Here is a 14255-nt window from a genome sequence, read left to right on the forward strand (position 1 = left end):
ATGTTAACTGATTAACATCTTCAAAGACCCTATTTCCAAACAAGGTCATGTCCACAGGTGTCAGGGGTTAGAACTTCAACAGATCTTTTGGGAGAACACATTCAATCCATAACAGGCGCATGACAAACCAGAGAGTGAAAACACGGCTCCAAGAAGGTGGCACTGGTGTTGATCTATCCTGGACTTTACCTCAGTTGCTCCCAAATGTTAAATAAAACCCACAAATAATCAAGCAAAAACCCACCAGCTCACCCCTCAAATGCAATTAAGAAAACTCTGGAGCTTGTCTCTTGAGGCCCATTGAAATTCTCTAGTGATAGTTATCTGTGACATCAACAAAACATCTGGCCTGATGTTAGATATTGAGAGCCCAGGGAGGAACAGAAAAAGTCCATATTAGAAAAGCATTTGAGATCTGTGCTTATGATTTAATATGGGAGACACCCCTCCTTCCTTGAAGGGTCTCCTTTGGTAATATTTCTGAAATGACCCAGGGTCTACTTCCACCAGCTTTCACCTTCAGTATTAATAACGGTACCACTCCCATCTGAAATGTCTTTTATAATTGTGTAATTACACACCTCATTTATCCAATTGTTAAGCCAAGAGACTGATTAAATATTAACAACTGCTTGGTTCTCGAGGTGTCATTAGTTGGAACACAACCCTGTAATCTCAGGTAACACACGACGGTAATTATCCTTCACACTCACACTTAGCTGAAAACCCAGAGCAGTCAGTCCAGATAAGGTTGCCAGGTGGAAAAAGCGTTGCCTTTAAATCCTGTTTTATCTCAACTGTCTCCGAGCAAGGTGCATTTCACACCATCTCAGGGTTTCCTAAGAGTAAACCTGCGCAGCGCCGGTGATGGCTGCGGGAGGAGACGGGCGAGCATAATAAACAGCTCAATTCCCGCTTATCCAGCTCTCTCTGGCCATAAATCCGACTGGGCTTCGGAAGTTATAATGGGATTTTTACCCGAAGCACCAAGATTCCGGCATCCCTTATTTTAGAAAATGGTGCTGAGTCCAGCAGAATTTGCCTTCGTTATGCCCCTGGGCTGAAGGGTCTGCAAGGAGCGGCAAGACGTGGGTGTTTGCGGACCTCTCCATTGCAGGGACCCCGACCAGTTTCTCCCTGGCTTGTGAAAGGTAACCCTTCCAGAGCTAGCTCCCTTCCACACTGGCCTTTTCCTTCCGGGTCATCCCAAATTGTTCCCATTTTCAGGGACCCTCAACTTTCCCAACGCGCTCCTCCCTCCTTTTCTGCTTTTCCACTTTCTGTGATTTTCTTCCATCCAAATTCTCCCTTGAACATGGTGTTCCACACACCTCAGTTCCTGTTGGCTCTCTTGTGCCTCAATACCTTTGGCCTGGCTGTTGGTCGCTCACGACACATTTATTTCCAGCAGCCCGGCTCCTGAGGGGTTCCTTCTCAGCCTCTGGTCTCAGCTTCAGTTTCATCTCCTTGGAGAAGCTTCTCACGACTGCCCTTTCTAAAAAGCTCTGTCCTCACCTTCTCCAGCTCATTGTCTTCATGGTTCCTGTCGTTCTTGGTGATGGTCTTACCCCTCACCCCAGGTAGACCCCGGGAGAGCAGGGATATGGCCCATCTACTCACCACCCTGGCCACAGTGCCTCATGTAAATATGCGGTGAACAAATGAAAAAATTCTCTCTGTAGTCTCATTCCGGACCTTGCTCCTCTGTCCAGATTGTGAGGGTCTGTTAGCATCTAAACAAGAGTTTTGGCGTGATGGAGACTTATTGTCCCCACTGTACGTGATTCTGTGCCCCTGTTTATAAACCCCTGAGTGAGTTAAGCTTGAGATCTGTGAGGGCTTCACAGAAGAAAGCTGAGGAGAAGAGAAGGAACCCAGGTCCTCTGCCCTGGGTGGACAGCCCTCTGCAGCCTGGCCCCAGGGGCTGCATGGGTGCAGCCTGCCCTGTGACTTGTAAGTTTGGAGCTGACTGTTGTCGCTGTTAGCTGCAGTTGAGTCAGCCCCTGACCCATGGCAACCCCACGCACAACAGATTGGAATACTGCATGGTCCGTCGCCATCCCCGTGACCGGCTGCGGATCAGACTGTTGTGAACCACAGGGCTTCGTTAGCTGATATCCGGAAGTAGATCACCAAGCCTTTCTTCCTACTCTGTCTTAGTCTGGAAGCTCCGCTGAAACCTGTTCAGCATCAGAGAAACACACAAGCCTCCACTGACAGAGAGGCGATGGCTGTGCACGTGGTCGAACCCAGGTCTCCCACACGGAAGGCGAGAAGTCTACCACGGAACCACCACTGCCTCCGCGGAGCTGATAGTTGGCTTAAAAAGAGCCTCAGGTCTTGGGTTAGGTGGCCTGGACTCTCTAGGCCAAGAGAGACCTGAGCCACTTTCATTTTTTGAGAGGCAGACTATGTTTAGAATATAAAGAAATGGCAAAACTGGTACACAAAAATTGTGGTGTGTTTTAGCTATGTGGATTTAGATGTAAATTCATACGGTGAACATTTTTCTTCAGCCCGTAAGCGTATACATATGACTTATCCCATTGGGGATCAGGTCTGGATTCTACACTGGAGGCCTTTCCTGATGGTGAGGTCCAGGCCAGAACCTTCCGGGTGCCTGCCACGGGCTCACCCAGTCCAGGTAACCTGAGGCTGCTGCAGTCTAGGGACACAAAGCCAGAGCAGGCCTCTCGGCAGGCACTGGCAACCTTATGTATAACAGCATGAAACACTGCCTGGTCCTGCCACATCTTCATGACCATTGGATGGCCTTCCTTTAAATTCCCTTCCCCACCCCAAGCTGGAGAATTATGCTAGTTCAACGGGTAATAATCTATTTTCCTCGTACACCAGGCTATTCTGAGGACTGCAGTCCCCACGCAGACATTCAGCCAAGGGGGACCACAGGCGGGGCTGGTGGGAAGCTCTGGAAGCTTCCTCCACAGCCCAGGACATGGTGGGTCGTAGGCATGGTCCCTTCCAGCCCAGCAGCCCAGCTAGTGTCTGGAGGCGCCCCGGGCCTGGGTGGGCCATCTCAGCTCAGCACAGGAGGCAGCTGCGGCCTCCTTTCTGACCTCGACACGCAGCTGGCACACATCTGGAAAGCAGTTCTTTTGAGAAGGATCATGGCATCAAGTGTAACATACTCTTTGTAAGGATGTGCTGCCTTGCTCTGCTTGGCTAATAGTGGACAGCATTAATGAGAACAAGTTAGCTAATTATTGCGCAAATTAGCTTTTTTTTTTTGTTTTTAAACACACCACTATTTGCTGAACTTTGGGGAAATGCCTAGAAGGATTTGGGCTGTTCTCTCCATGGCCGTTGAGTTGATTCCAACTCATAGCGACCCTACAGGGAAGAGTAGAACTACCCTATAGGGTTTCCAAGGCTGTAATCTTTATAGAGGCAAACTGCCACATCTTTCTCCAAAAGAGCAGCTGGTGGGTTCAAACCATTGACCTTTCAGTGAACCGCTGAGTGCTGAACCACTACACCACTAGGGATCCCTGGCTGCTATTACAGGTTTATTAATAATACTGATGCTGAGTGGAAGGAGCAAGGAGAAGGGCAGATTATGCAGAGTTGATGCCGATAAACACCTCCCAGCAGGACGCAGGTCCTGGACGTCAGGGGGCTGGGGAGGGGGTGCCCGGCAGCTAAGACGCCATTACAACGGCTGTGCCCAAGTTTACGCATCTGGGACACTGCACACTAAATGTCTGACTGCTTTATGCATACAGAGTGATTTAAAAAACACCGGCCTCCATGTCCCACTCTAGGCCAGTGAGGAAAACGCAAAACACAATCTCCTTCCGAAAAAAAAGACATGCTATGTAGCCAATTTGGGTCTTGCATTTATCGCTCAGCAGGGCAGAGCTGTTGAAATCCCCCAGAACAGACTGGCAGCGGTCCTCCTGGGAAGAGAGGCAGTTTTCTTTTGACAACTCGTTTGCTAGACCTTAATTATATTGTAGGTTTGGATTGTTGTTTTTGTTTGTTTACTGAATACCCAAGACAGGGGAAAAGTCAGATCCAGCAAAATTACACACCATTCAACTCTCCAGAAGAGAAACTGAGAACGACAAAGTTGTTCTGTGTGTTATCTGGGGGATCAGAAAAGCTAACTTTAAAAATAAGGTGGTTTGATCAATGGCCAAAACCAGAAAAAACGCCCACCTGCCGTCAAGTCAGTTCCAACTCATAGTGACCCACGTGTGTCAGCGTAGAGCCGTGCTGCATAGGGTTTTCAATGGCTGTGATCTTTTGGAAGTAGACTGCCAGGCCTTTCTTCTGAGGCACCTCTGGGTAGATTCGAACCTGCCAAACTTTGTTTAGTAGCCTAGCTCTTAACCGTTTGTGCCACTGATCAGTGGCCACTGCTTGCTAATTTATTTGACAGCTTATTATGGATGCACTTCCGCATTTAATCAGCCAAAAGGTAAATGTTATTTGAAGCATTTCTCCCCTTCTGACTCTTAAGATGGCCGAGGTTTCATTTTCTGCTCTGCAGCTTCTTAGCTATCAAACTCTTGTGTCTGTGGGCAGGGCTTCCGTTTCCAGTCAAGGCTGCCCTGGTGCTGAACAAACATGATACCCAGCCTCCCCCCTACCCCCTCCGCCCCAGCTGTGGGCCTACCTTCGTGGATTTATCATCTTCCTGTCCTATTACGCAGCTGTACCCAGGAACTGAGTTTTCCCAGCTGGCAGTAGGTATGGAGTGCCCAGAGGGTACTGGTCCCTGAGACCTGACAGGCTGCTTGAACCAGGCCTGAAGAGTGTGGCTCATCTAGGCATGGCAGTGGGGAAATATGCAAGAGTTTAATTGCTTCCGACTTCAGGATTCAGACCATGGCTACCCCTGGAGGTGTGCATTGCAGCAAACAATATTACTAAAGCCAGGTCCCTTCTAAACAGCTGAAATTAATCATGTTCCATGATCATTTGTAATGGTAAAGGGTAAGAGAGCATTGAACATTTAATTACAATATTTTGTAACTCTTAAATCACCAGTGACATTATGAAATGCTCTTGGCAAGTAGACGGTTGATGCATTTCTGTGTAAGAAAGTAGAAATGCTAAGCAAAAAATGAAGCAATCAAAGGAACCTTTTCCTTAACCTTTCCCACTCTAAAAAAACCAAACCCGTTGCCGCAGAGTCGACTCTGACTCAAAATAGTGACCCTATAAGGTTTCCAAGACTGTAATCTTTACGGAAGCTGACTCCCACATCTTTCTCTCGAGGAGTGGCTGGTGGGTTCGAACCGCCAACCTTTCAGTTAGCCGCTGAGTGTCTAGTCACTGTACCACCAGGGCTTCAACTTCCCCAAAAGGGACCAATTCAAATAGATTGACTTGATTGTTTTTCATTACAATGTATACATTTGGGGGAAGGAAAATCTAGGAAAAAGTGAACATAAGTCAGTTGGTAATAAAAACACAGACTCCAACTCTTCTTGGATGACAGCTGAAATGAGCTTAATAGAGTCTTACTCTGTAGAAAACACGGAACATTGAAAACGGCAAACAACTGAATTCAATTAGCAAACCTTGTTCCAAACAGCTTGGAGAACTGGAGGGCAAGGAGCTCATATTATCCGCCCTTTGCAGAATTAGGAAAGCATTGCCGTTCATGGTTGATTTGAATTGGTAGAGAAACAATATGAAATTGGTCCCTGTGTTTTTCCATGCAGCCGTGTCTGGCAAGCAGACCCACTAAGAAAGTCAGCTGCTAATGTTTTCAATCCCTCACCTTACATAAGCACTTAATTCATCAGAGAGATAGAAAAGTGGAGAAAACACATTCAGCGTTGAAAGACGGAATACTAACGGCATTGCTTTCTAATGCAGGTAAATCCCAATGGTAAAGTTCAATTCCAAATTTTCCTCCACTAATCAATCACAATCAGCAATTGTCGATGGGTCCCGTGTACTGCTCCCCCACCTAGGAATAGTTAATCCCTGTGAGAAACTCGTCCTGTGCAAATGTTTTAGGTTGGCGATATTTCTGACTTTGGAGGTGGCGACACTCATCTGTCTTATAGAAGAGTGGGTCTTTGTCTTGGCATTTGTGGGGTGTATTTTTCATTTCTTAGCATGGCCATGACTTTGATAGCCCTAGAAATGCAGATAGAATGAGTGACACGTTGAATTGCTGTGAATGGTTTGGAAGAAAGAGCAGGAAATGCACCAGCATACGAGCTGTGTTGCTCACCTGTGCTGCGCACTCCACCCTTCGTCTAAAATAGTTGTTGATCATGTTCCAAAGTCATTGGGTGGTGCAATGGTTAACGTACTTGGCTGCTAACTGAAAGGTTGGAGGTTCGAGTCCCCCCAGAGGCACCTCAGAAGAAAGGCCTCGTGATTTACGTCTGAAAAAATCAGCCACTGAAAACCCTATGAAACCCAGTTCTACTCTGACACGCGTAGGGTCGCCATGAGTCAGAACTGAGCCAATGGCAACTGGTTTGGTTTTTTGGAATCAAGTTCCATGAAGGAGACAGTACAAGTTGGCCCTTGAGTTTGAGGGGCATAATTTACTTAGGAAACCGGAGCCCTTAGTGATTTTTCTCAACCTTGATAGAAGAACGATCCTAACAAAGATGTTCAGTGGAGTCGCATTGTGCCTGCCTTTAAGAGAATGGAACTGCGTGTGCTGGAAGAGAGAGCAATGGGCAAGTCCAGGAGAGACTACACTGGCTAAAGAATGGGCAGTGCTTCATCCCCTCCGCTTCAGTACAACATGCCCAGGCTGAACAAGAGATGGCAAAGACGCTTCTGCTTGTTCTCTAAGTCGCTGGGAGTCCCGCCATAATTTCTAAGAATGCTCAGTTCTAATGTTTTCCGTTCTCTACCTCGTTCTTCAGCCCCCTTTCTCTTAACTAAAATACTGTAAAATTATATTTTGCCGGTGATCTCTTTGTTATATATCACCTGTTTCTGGGTACTCTGTATACATTATTGCACTGTATTCACAAAACTAAGGATATTGTGCTTCATGGGCAATAGGCAATTTTGACATTCATGATATTTTTAATTTTACTGTGCTTTAGATAAAAGTCATCATCGCTATGAGTCGGAACCGACTCGATGGCAACGGGTTTGGTTTGGTCTTTTTTTTTTGAGATAAAAGTTTACAGTGCAAATTGGTTTCTCACTCAAAAATTTATGTGCAAATTGTTTTGTGACATTGGTGCAGTCCCCTCATTGTGTCAGCACTCTCCCCCTTTTCCTTTCCACCCTGGGTTCTCCGTGTCCTTTTGTCCACTATTCCTGTCCCTTCCAGCCTCCTCGTCTTTGCCTCTGCGCAGGCGTTGCACATTTGGTCTCGTACACTTGACTGAACTGAGAGGCACGTTCATCGCATGTGTTACTGTTTGTTTTACAGGCCTTTCTAATCTTTGGCCATGAGTCAAAATCGACTAGATAGCGATGGGGCTTTTTTTTTTTTTTTTAATCTTTGGCAAAAAGGTGAATTTCAGGAGTGGCTTCATTTCTGAGTTAGCAGGGCGTCTGGTGGCCATAGTCTTGGGGATTCCTCCAGTCTCTGCCAGACAAGTAAGTCTGGTCTTTTTTTGTGAATTAGAATTTTGTTCTGCATTTTTCTCCTGCTCTGTCTAGGACCCACTACTGTGATCCCTGTCAGAAGGGTTGGTGGTGGTAGCCAGGCACCATCTAGTTCTCCTGGGCTCAGGCTGGTGGAGTCTATGGTTCATGTGATCCATTAGTCCTTTGGACTAATATTTTCATTGTCCTTGTTTTTTTTCCTTTCTCCTTTGCTCTAGATGGGATGAGACCAACAGATGTATCTTAGATGGCCACTTGCAAGCGTTTAAGACCCCAAATGCTACTCAATAAAGTAGGCTATAGAAATTTTCTTTATGAACTATATTATGCCAATTGACCTAGGTGTCCCTGGAGACCACGGTCCTCAGCCCTCAGCCCCAGTAACTAGGTCTCTCAAGTTGTTTGCATGTGTCTAGGAAGTTTCTATGACTTGTGTTGTGTTTCTCTTCACCAAAGTTAACACTTGTTTCCTATCTAGTTGGAGCACTGGTGGCGAAGTGGTTAAGGCTGCTAAGCAAAATGTCAGCCGTTCAAATCCACCAGCTGCTCCTTGGAAACCCTAGGGGGGCAGTTCTACTCTGTCCAATAGGGTTGCTATGAGTTGGAATCGACTCTAGGGCAATGGGTTTGGTTTTTGGTACTATCTAGTTAGTGATTTCCCCTCCCTGCCCCTACTGTCCCTCATAGCCATCAAAGATCGTTTTTTTTCTGTGTGTGTAAACCTTTTCTTCGGTTTTTAAATAGTGTTCTCATACAACATTTGTCAATTTGCGATTGACTTATTTCACTCAGTATAATGCCTTCCAGATTCATCCACGTTGTGAGCTGTTTCATGGATTCGTCATTATTCTTTATCACTTCATAGTATTCCATTGTGTGTATGTACCATAATTTGTTTATGCATTCATCTGTTGATGGGCACTTAGGTTATTTCCAGCTTTTTGCTATTGTGAATAACGCTGCAATGAAGATGGGTGTTCATGTGCCTATTCATGTGACAGCTCTTATTTCTCTAGGATATATTCCTAGGAGTGGGATTGCTGGATCTTATGGTATTTCTTTTTCTAGCTTTTTAAGGAGGCACCATATCATTTTCCATAGTGGTGGTACCATTTTACATTCCCAACAGCAGTGCATAAGGGTTCCAATCACCCTACAACTTCTCCAACATTTGTTACTTTCCGTTTTTGTGATTCATGTTAGCAATGTCAGGGTGAGATGGTATCTCATTTTAGTTTTGATTTGCATTTCTCTAATGGCTAAGCTAAAGAAAATTAGAACAAGTCCACAAGAGCCAAAGTATGACCTTGAGTACATCCCACCTGAATTTAGAGACCATCTCAAGAATAGATGTGATGCATTGAACACTAACGACTGAAGACTATGACTAAATGACTAATTGAACACTAATGACATCAAGGACATCACACATGAAGAAAGTAGGAGGTCATAAAAAGACAGGAAAGAAAGAAAAGACCACAGTGGATGTCAGAAGAGATTCTGAAACTTGCTCTTGAATGTTGACTAGCTAACGCAAACGAAAGAAATGATGAAGTAAAAGAGCTAAATAGAAGATTTCAAAGGGCAGCTCTAGAAGGCAAAATAAAGTATTATAATGACAGGTGCAAAGATCTGGAGTTAGAAAATCAAACGGGAAGAATACATTTGGCATTTCTAACCGAAAAAACTGAAGAAAAAATTCAAGCCTCTAGTTGTAATACTGAAGGATTATCTGGGAAAAATATTGAACAACACAGGAAGCACCAAAAGAAGATGGAAGGAATACAGAATCAGTGTATCAAAAAGAATTGGTTGACGTTCAGCCATTTCAGGAGGTAGCATATAATCAAGAACCAATGGTACTGAAAGAGGAAGGCCAAGCTGCGCTGAAGGCATTGGTTAAAAACAAAGCTCCAGGAATTGACAGAATACCAATTCAGATGTTTCAACAAATAGGTGCAGCACTGCCAAGAAATTCAGAAGACAACTACCTGGCCACTCGCTTGGAAGAGATCCATATTTATGCCCATTTCAAAGAAAGGTGAGCCAACAGAATGCGTTAATTATCAAATAATATCATTAATAAAGTAAAATTTTGCTGAAGATCATTCAAAAGCACTTGCAGCAGTACATTGACAAGGAACTGCCAGAAATTCAAGCTGGACTCAGAAGAGGATGTGGAACCAGGGATACCATTGCTGATGTCAGGTGGATCTTGGTTAAAACGGAGAATACCAGGAGGATGTTTGCTGGTGTTTGATTGACTATGCAAAGGCATTCAATCGTGTGGATCATAACAAATTATGAATAACATTGTGAAGAATGTTAATTGTGCTCAGGAGGAACTTGTACATAAACCAAGAGGCAGTCATTCTAATAGAACAGGGGGATACTGCATGGTTTAAAGTCAGAAAAGGTGTGCGTCAGGGTTGTATCATTTTGCTATATGTATTCAATCTGTATGCTGAGCAAATAATCAGAGAAGCTGGATTATATAAAGAAAAATGTGGCATCAAAATTGGAAGAAGACTCATTAACAACCTGTGTTATGCAGATGACACAACCTTGCTTGCTGAAAGTGAAGAGGACTTAAAGCACTTACTGATGAAGATCAAAAACCACAGCCTTCAGTATGGATTATACCTCAACATAAAGAAAACGAAAGTCCTCACAACTGGACCAATAAGCAACATCATGATAAATGGAGAAAAGATTGAGGTTGTCAAGGATTTCGTTTTACTTGGATTTACAATCAACACCCATGGAAGCAGCAGTCAAGAAATCAAACGATGTATTGCATTGGGGAAATTTGCTGCAAAAGACCTCTTTAAAGTGTTAAAAATCAAAGATGTCACTTTGAGGACTAAGGTGCACCTAACCCACGCCTTGGTGTTTTCAATTGCCTCATATGCATGTGAAAGCTGGACAATGAACAAGTAAGGAAGACCGAAGAAGAATTGAAGCCTTTGAATTATGTCGTTGGTGAAGAATATTGAATATACCATGGACTGCCAGGAGAACGAACAAATCTGTCTTGGAAGAAGTACAGCCAGAATGCTCCTTAGAAGCAAGGATGGCCAGATTTTGCCTCACATTCTTTCGACATGTTGTCAGGAGGGACCAATCCCTGGAGAAGGACATCATGCTTGGTAAAGTAGAGGGTCAGCGAAAAAGAGGAAGACCCTCAACAACATGGATTGACACAGTGGCTGCAACAATGGGCTCAAGCATAACAATTGTGAGGATGGCTCAGGACCAGGCAGTTTTTCGTTATTTTGTACATAAGGTCACTATGAATCGGAAGTGACTCAATGGCATATAACAAAACAACAATAATGGCTAATGATCACAAGGATTTCCTCAAGTGGTTGTTCATATCCTTTGCCCATTTTTTAATTTGATTATTTGTTGTTGAAGTATTCTATAGATTTTAGAGATTAGACACTTGTTGGATATGTCGTAGCCAAAATTTGTTTCCCAATCTAGGTTCTCTTTTCATTCTCTTGGCAAAGTCTTTTGATAAGCATTAGTGTTTAATTTTTAGGAGCTCCCAGTTATCTAGTTTATCATATAGTGCTTGTGCATTGTTAGTTATGATTTGTATTGTATTTATGCCATGTATTAGTGCCCCTAGTGTTGTTTCTATTTTTTCTTCCATTTTTTTTTTTTAATCTTTATTGTTTTAGGTGTTATATTTGGGTCCTTGACCCATTTTGAGTTAGTTTTTGTGTATGAGGTATGGGTCTTGTTTTGCCAGCACCATTTGTTAAAAAGACTGTCTTTTCCTTATTTAATGGGCTTTGGTCCTTTGTCAAAGATCAGCTGACCACAGATTGATGGATTTACATCTGGTTTCTCAATTCTGTTCCATTGGTCTATGTGTCTGTCATTGTACCAGTACCAGGATGTTTTGACTATGGTGGCTGTATAGTAAGTTCTGAGACCAGGTAGTGTGAGGCCTCTTATTTTGTTCTTTTTCTTTAATAATGCTTTCCTCATCTGTGGCCTCTTTCCTTTCCATGTAAAGTTGGTGATTAGCTTTTCGATTTCCTTAAAGCATTCTATTGGTTTTTGGATCAGGATTGCATTATATATGTAAATTGCTTTGGGTAGAATTTTGAGCCTTCCTATCCATGAGCATGGTATGTTTTTCCATTTATGTAGGTCTATTTCGGTTTCTTGCAATAGTGTTTTGTAGTTTTCTTTGTATAGGTCTTTTATACCCCTGGTTAGATTTATTCCTGTTTTTAAAAATCTTTTTCAGGACTATTATAAATGGTCCTCTTTTCCTGATATCTTTTTCTCAGTTCTGTCTGTTGGTATATAGAAATCCAACTGATTTTTGCATGTTGATTTTGTATCCTGCTACTCTGCTGAATCTTCTATTATTAGTTCCAGTAGCTTTCTAGTGGACTATTTGGGATTCACGGGGTATAGGATCATATCCTCTGCAAATAGGGATAGTTTTACTTCTTCCTTTCCAATTTGGATGCACTCTATTTATTTTTCTTGTCTTATTGCTCCAGCTAGTACTTCCAGCACGATGTTAAATAGGAGTGGTGATAACGGGCATCTCATTCTCAGGGGGAATGCTTTCAGCCTTTCAGCATTGAAAATGATGTTGACTGTTGGTTTTTTATTAAAAAACAAAACAAAACCTGTCATGTTTACTGAGTATGTTTTTCTTCTTTTTTTATTTTGATGAGTAGTTTTGTTAATTTCTTTGTCTTTACCTTGAAATTTACCCTTATTTTCCTAAGTTTGGGGGAGTCTTTTATTATATGATATTGACTTGACTTCCTCTTCATTTGAAAATTCTATGCATACACAATTTGTTCCCCCTTTTATTGTTTTGATGTTGTTGTCATTTACAGGTTGACATCTCTATTTCTCTCTTTTAAGTCTTTTAGCTTTGTTTTATCATTGAGAGTTCTTTACCTAGGTTGGTATCTGGCTGATTTCATCCTGTGTCCTAGATTCTGGTTGTTGCCTGATGTTGTTGGTTCTCTAAGTACCCCTTTTAATATTTCTTATGAGTTTGGTTTCATTTTTACAATTTCTCTTAGTTTCTGTTTATTTGGAAATGTTCTAATTTCATCATTGTATTTGAGAGGGCGTTTTGGAGGATATATTATTCTGGGCTGGCAGTTTTTTTCTTTCAACGTTTTATATATGTCATCCCATTGCCTTCTTGCCTGCATTGTTTCTGCTTAGTTTAGTCTTATTAACCTCTTAAGAGATGTGATTCCGGCTACTGTTACTGAATGTTTTGATCAAGAACAAAACAGAGGAAAAATGTGGAATAGAGTTTTGAATTCTTATGAAAATCAGACTTACTGGACCTACTGAGACTGGGGAACGCCTGAATACATTGCCCTGGGATAATCATTAAACCTTGAACTGAAACTATCCTCTCAAGTCTTCAATAAACTAAACGACAGTGTAATCCAATTAGTAAAGAATGTTTGCCTTGAACATTGAGCCCATTAAAGAATTTTCTATATGAGATCAAACTGACACAATAACTCTAAAGCATAGATGTAAAGTTTAGGGGACAGAGTCTAAGGTAATGGCCGTGAGAGATGGTGAGAACAGTGACACAATATGAAGATTGTAGACAAATGTTATTGAACTGTGCATGCAGAAATTGTTGAATGGGTATAAGTTTTGTTGTGTATACTGTATTTTCACCACAACTAAAAAAAAAAAAAAGAGAGAGAGAGATGCGATTCCACTCTATGCTTATTTATGTGAATCATAAGAGGCACAGCTGTGCTTCTGAACGGCAATCCAAGTGCTTCTGTTTGGCCCCTCAGGTGTTGGGCAGAGGAGGGAAAAGCAAGTTTGGGGAGGCAGGGCTGTATACTGACACGTGTGCTTGGGGGAGGCAGGGGTGGGATCCACTCTGAAGCTCACCTGGGTAATTCTGTTTGGGACTGAAAAGCCTGCCTGGGAGGGAGAACTGATATGGGTTGGAGGTGACAGCCCCAGGATCAAGATCTAGATCTAGAAATCTCCCCCAGAAGACTGGGCTTGGGCTTGGCCCAGATTGCGAAGGTTGATGGAGAGGAATAAATGCGGCATGGTGCCATGTGATTTTTTCACCCAGCTCCCGTGCGTGCGGCTTAACTCGAGTCAGAAAAAGTGGATAAAGCATAAAAGGTCATTGTAAGAACTTGAGGGGTAACTTCCAGTTTGGGGCCTATTTCGCCAGAATTAGGTGGGTGACACTGTTTGCAGGGCGTGGGTCCAGTGTCCTGGCTGGAGTGGAAAGATAGCTGGGGCCTCAGAGGGCCATAAGTAATGAACGACTTCATCATTAGTGAACACATTCGCATGATGATGAACAACTGGGAAGACGGGAGAAGTGAGTCCAGCAGAGCAGAGTCAGGGACAGCTTTTATCACCAGAGGAGAAGGCAGGGAGGGTTGGGCTGGGGTGGGAAAGAGGGTCAGATGCAAGGTGAGGTCTCAGAGCAAGAGATTACTATTATTTTCATCTATGTTCCCTGAACGATACACATTCAGGATGGTGTGGCCTGTGAAACCACTGTTACACAGTAAATACTGACAGCCCGTGAAGAATGGGGAGAGGGAAAAGGTTTTCTGCATGCTTCAGAGTCAACAGACTTGGCGGTAGTTGTTGGATCTTTCCTGTGTCATATTTTAAGTATCTTCTAGGAGAATCAT

Source organism: Loxodonta africana, chromosome 4, assembly GCF_030014295.1.
Source record: "Loxodonta africana isolate mLoxAfr1 chromosome 4, mLoxAfr1.hap2, whole genome shotgun sequence".
NCBI lineage: Eukaryota > Metazoa > Chordata > Mammalia > Proboscidea > Elephantidae > Loxodonta > Loxodonta africana.